Source organism: Triturus cristatus, chromosome 7 (genome assembly GCF_964204655.1).
Source record: "Triturus cristatus chromosome 7, aTriCri1.1, whole genome shotgun sequence".
NCBI classification, from domain to species: domain Eukaryota; kingdom Metazoa; phylum Chordata; class Amphibia; order Caudata; family Salamandridae; genus Triturus; species Triturus cristatus.
The window spans coordinates 1,170,585,361-1,170,591,360 of NC_140590.1; positions in this window are offsets into that span (position 1 = coordinate 1,170,585,361).

Here is a 6,000-nt window from a genome sequence, read left to right on the forward strand (position 1 = left end):
AGGGCAATTACGAACAAGGACCAACAGTATCCCATTGCCCGACATTTTGAGGCTAAACATTTTTCAGATTACACCAAACTGTCATATTATGCAATAGAAAAAATCCTACCCAATAAGAGAGGAGGCAACAGTACTCTTAAACTAAGACAACGTGAATCACGACATATAATTGGGATGGGGACTAAATTTCCGAATGGCCATAACATGGACGAGGAGATGGCAATACACCTGCATGGGGACTAACTTGTATGAGTAGTCCTTAGGACATTATACTCATTCATGAACAGTACGATCCCCTCTGGGTTGGGACCAAGGAGGGAGATTCATATCTAACGAGATAATTAATAATGCAATGTGTATTTCACCTGTCTTTGTTATGTCTATTATAAATCATGACAAATGTTCCTGTTTTTCTCTTTCACAGGAAGAAAGGAAGGGACTATGTCTCGGGCCCGCGACACAGGATCCCTACCCTTCTCTTCCCAAGCTGCTCTCCAGTGAACAGATAAGACCAACTCTGTTTTAATTTTAAATCCTATTATGAGACACTTTTGAATTTTTTTTGGTAATTTTTTGGTAGTTTGGTTAAGGATGCACCTTTGGACCAGCATGTTACATATCAATTGAAAGTTAATGTCATAAATTATCTGGACTGTATAGAAACAATGCAAGGAAATCACAAGGGCAGGCATGACAGGATGTGACATTTAAACACCAGTTAGTTCTAAGACACCAGGGTTAAAGTCAACACTTTAACACACATGGGGCCTGTAGAATAACCGAGTTAATTGTCTCAACCAACACACTTGGTAGCTAACGGGGAATAGGGTACACTAGTATTGAGCAACACAGATAGCGGGCGCACACATTCTTGCCCATTTAGCGTAAGATGTAATTACAGCGAACATATGCGTAAATTGTACATTAATTTCACTATTCCGCAGTATTGCAATGGACGATACCCATGCTCACTAGGAGCGAGATACACATTTTTCCATCATCAAATGAGGTGATTTCCACTTGTATCTATCATCCACAATGTGTCCATTTGTATGCTGTTACTGGTGTTTCACAGCGCATACTAAGTACTGTCATCCATTTAAAGAATTACTGTTCCAAAATGGCGCTGAAAAACTCTTTTCTCTATTGGAGCGAGATCAGTTGTTTTCCTGAGTATTAGAATGTCTTTGTTGAATTTACAAAACATGTCTTGTCACAGTCCATTAATGTTTGTTTATAAACAATCTAGGAGTTTGTTTGGGCCAAATATACTATTTATGTTACTGTTATGTAATGGCGCCTACAAAGTATTGACATTTGTTCAAACATTTACTGTTCCTACATGGCGCCGAATAACCCTTGCGATAGTCCTCTTTCAATGTCGATGTATATACAATTCCAGTATGTATACGGCGGTCCGGTAGCATAACGGTGTGTGAGCAAGCCCGTGAGGGTGAAACGCGTCACGTTGGGTTTATGAAGCAATAAACCCCCTTGAAGCAACTTGGATGGTGTGGTGTCTTTTTCCTAGACCTGAGAGCACAGTTGGAACTCCGTTTTACAAGGATTTAAATTTACCGGGTTACTCCACCGGCGCTGTGCCACCCCTCGGAGGGCTACGTTTTCCGACAGGAGTGCATCTTCAAAGTATATATATATATATATATATATATATATATATGTCATTAAAAAACTTTTTTTTGTTTTATAAAAAAGGAGGCTTTTAACCACAGGTTCCTTTCGAATACCTCCCCATGTGTCAGAATGAATTTAGGAAAATTTTGATAGCAATTTCTTACAGTGTTGGCAGGTGCTTCGCATGATGTCATGCCATTTTGTCTAGTGCGGACACGAAGTCTAGTATGTAAACGCCACCTGTTCGTGCTGACGTCAGTCCTTGATTCCAGCACCAACTGATGCAGATCCGTGGCTTCTATTGTCACTGAACAGTTTTTGGCAATTTTCTTAAGAAATGCTTCTTGGTATGCAGAACGCAACCTAAACCTTCAGGGTTTAAACTGTGTATGTCTTGTAAATGACAAATGTCAGATACAGATCCACACAATGTACGTTTTTAGTGTCTTGGTCCCGGATACAACTTGGAAGTCTTGCGCTAAGATGAATAAAAAAAACACTCTATGGCCATGAGGCAAAATTGGCGACTGCAGAGTTAAAGAAATAGACGACCCATTCTAGGTCAGTCTTTGACTCTAAGGTCTAGGACTCGTTATAGATGTAGAAGTCGCTCTCATGATCGGACTTCTAAATCTTGTAAGTAGAGGAGAGCCACAAAAAACATATGAAATCTAAGCATAGCTCATCTACAAAACGACACTCATCACTCGGGGTCGCATGATTCATCTGTCACCTCTAGGGCTCGGAGCTGTTCTCCTATTGTGAATTTGGCAACAATGTAATTTCTTTTACAGCTGCCTTCGGCTAGGGTGGAGACTCCTGATCAGCTCCGACAGCTGAAGCTGGTAATGGAATTGATTTTTGGTGCAGTACTGAGTTACTCTAGTGTGCCTTCGGGCCTTATGGATCCAAGGAGGCTTCTGGTGGCGTAATCATTGGCAGATCCAAGTGCGTCAGCAGTTCCTCTCGACCTTGTGCGAGGTCACTCCGAAAGTCAGCTCGGATTTAGACCGCACTTGTGGCTTCTTCGGCGGCACCTTCTCTGATGTTGTTAGCTCCTTTGATGTCTCCGATGCTGGCGGCGCTGTCATCCACATCCTGACTCCAGTCGAAGATCCGATCAGGTTATCTGATTTGGAACATCTTCCACTAGCACCTAGGGCTAATGCCCAGTCATAACCAGATACAAGCAGGGGAGAATTTTTAATGGAAGAGGTATTTCAACCCATTGGTTTCCAAAATGGTATATTTGATGATATCAGGGATGCTAGTGGGTTAATTACCCCTCCTGATATTGGTTTGGCATCACAAAATCCTGCAGTCTCTACTGAGGAAACATCTTTGTTTGCCACAATAGTAAGGAGACCTTTAGACCTTGTTCTACCTAGTCCGGAAGTAAAAGCAACTCATTTGCCAGAGGTTTTGAATCCCGCACAGTCTTCACATGACTATTGTTGCCTTTTAATGAGGCATTGACAGATGTTGTGATAGTTACCTGGGAAAAAAGAGTATCTTGCCCATCGGGTAATAAACAGATTGCTAGATGCCGTAGCCCAGCACCGGGAGGTGCAGACTTTCACTTACAGCACCCAAACCCAGAAACTCTTGTGATTCAGTCATTCACCAGTCATGCCAACCCCAATGCTTTCCAACCACTCCTGATAGGGAGTCAAAGAAGATGGAGGCATATGCAAATAAGGTTTCTTTTTTTCAGGAAGCCTTGCACTTTGGACAAGTTAACACAATGTGTCTCTTAGGGAAATACTTGCATGCTTTAAGGGACAGAGTGACTGACAAACTGCCAGCAGTTTCTAAGGAAGTTAGGCAGGTATTACAACTTATCTATAGTGGGCAGGAATCTGCAAAGTTTTCAATTAAAGCTGGATTAGATTCCGCTGATTGTCTCGGTAGAGCTATTGGTACTAGTTTAGTTCAAAGACGACATGCTTGGATACGCTCTACCGGTTTTTCCACAGATGTGCAACAATTATTAATGGATATGCCATTTGATGGTTCTAAGTTGTTTGGGGCGAAAGCAGATTCAGTCCTTGAAAGGTTCAAGGATAGTAAAGCTACAGCTCGTTCTTTGGGTTTGGCAACTCAAGTTCACCAGCTTCCCATACATCAGCGCCCTTTTTGAGGTTTTGGAACGGGCTTCATACATAGACAAAGCCAATCTTCGACTGCCCAGCAGTAGACCATGCAGTCCTTTAGAGGTCATAGTAGAGGAGCAGGTCATCAACATTCGGGCAGTCAAGGGCAAAGTTCTGGCAGTCTTGCGCTCCTGCAGCTGCAGCAAAACCCCCACTGATTTGGTCTTGAAATCTCACGATAGAACAGTTGGAAGATGCATTGCCTTTTACCTCTCTGGTTGGAGGAGCATCACCTCAGCTCAGACTGTTAAAAAAACGGCTACTCATCACCCTTCCTTTCGTATCCTCCAGAATGCCACCCACAATACAACACCTTCCGGAGGACTACTTGTCTACTTCAAGGAGAGGTTTTGTCTCTCTTAGCCAAGTGAACAATTGAGAGGGTACCGGTTTCAAAATCGTGACTAATTGCTCCTCTTACTTACTGATTCCGAACCAGGATGGAGGTCTCCATCCGATTTTGGATCTTCGCTCTCTGAAGCTCTTCTTAAGGAAAGACAAGTTCAAGGTGCTTACCTTGGCTCAAGTTATCTCTGCCCTTGACCCGAGAGATTAGATGATAGTGCTGGATTTGTGGGATGTGTATTTCCACATTCCCATCTTGCAGTTCCACAGGCCTTACCTGCAGTTTCAAGTGGGTCAGGAGCATTTTCAGTTCTTTGTATTCCCAATTGAATGGACCAGTGCTCCTAAGTAGTTCACAAAGGTGATGGTGGTGGTTGCAGCTCATCTGTGGAGACTGGGAATACAATTCTTCCAATATCTTGATTAGCTTCTAAAGGCAAGTTTATATCCAACATTTGCAAACCATCTTTGAACTGTGGCCAGCTGTTAACATTGTTGGGTTTTGCCATCAATGTGACAAAGTCACACCTGAATCCTTCGCAATAGCTCCCATTCATAGGAGCCATCCTGGATGCGGGGCTATTCCTGCGCTTCAAGAAGTCCCAAATATTTGGGCTGTGATCCCGATGTTATAACCTGCAGCCAGGGTCTCAGTGAGAGCAACTCAGACTTCTGGGCCTATTTGTCTCCTGCATCCTACTTGTGGACCATGCCTGGTGCCACGAGGGTTCTGCAGTGGAATCTGAAGTCTCAGTTGATGCAGCACCAAGGAAATCTTTCAGATTCCATTCAAGTGTGGAAGGAGATTGCAAAATATCTGCAGTAGTGGCTACTCTTCCGCAATTGGATCGAAGACAGACCCTCTTACCTGCTCCATCCGGATCTGACCATAGTGAAGGATGCATCATTACTGGTTTTGGGAGGTCATCATGGGACTATGGTCCCAGGCGGAGTCTAGCCTCCATATACATTTTGAGTTGCCAGCAATTCGCTTGACATTTAAGGAGTTCCTTTCGGCCATCCAGGGACAAAGGGTACCGGTACTCACGGACAAAACGATCACCATGTGGTATTGCAATAAGGAGGGCGAACTGGGGTTGTGGACCCTGTGTCAGGAGGCTCTACAGCTCTGGAGGTGGCTGAATGCTGAGGGCATTTCTTTCCACACCATCTGTGGAGATCTTCAAACACCAGGACGGACGAACTAAGCATTGCCCATCAGATCACAAATGACAATTACACTAAGAGGTGGCACAGGGAATCTTCAAACAATGGAGGGAACTCTCTATCAAACTATTCGCCACCACAGAGAATGCACAGTATCCAGAATTTTGTGCGTTGGATTTCCCAAGGGGGTTCTACCTCGGAGACGCCTTTTGTCTCAAGTTGGGCTACCTCTCCTGCCCAGAATACTGAAAAAGATCAGGGAAGATTAGGCCCAAGTTATTCTAGTGGCTCCGGACTGAGAGACGAGAGAGTGGCATCCAGAACTTCCAACCATGAGCATCCAACCCGGCTGCCCCTTTGGGAGGGTTTACTGTTGCAGCAGCAGAGACAGGTTCTTTACCAGAGTTTGGACCACCCATGCTTCCATGTGTGGAGATTGAGTGGTGATAGTTAATGGCTTTTGCTCCTCCTCCCGAAGTATTTGGTGTTATTCTAGCAGCCAGGTTTCCTTCTACCAAAACTGTTTATGCAGGACACTGGGAGAAGTTTGAGGTGCGGTGTCCCCTCCCGTCATATCCAGTCCTTACATGCTTCTCTTTCTGATATTCTTTTGTGCAGTTTATCTTTGCCTCAGCAAGGTCTTGCCGTTGCCACAGGTAAAGGCCTTTTCAGGCTTTTTACGGTTAACGGATCAACTGTC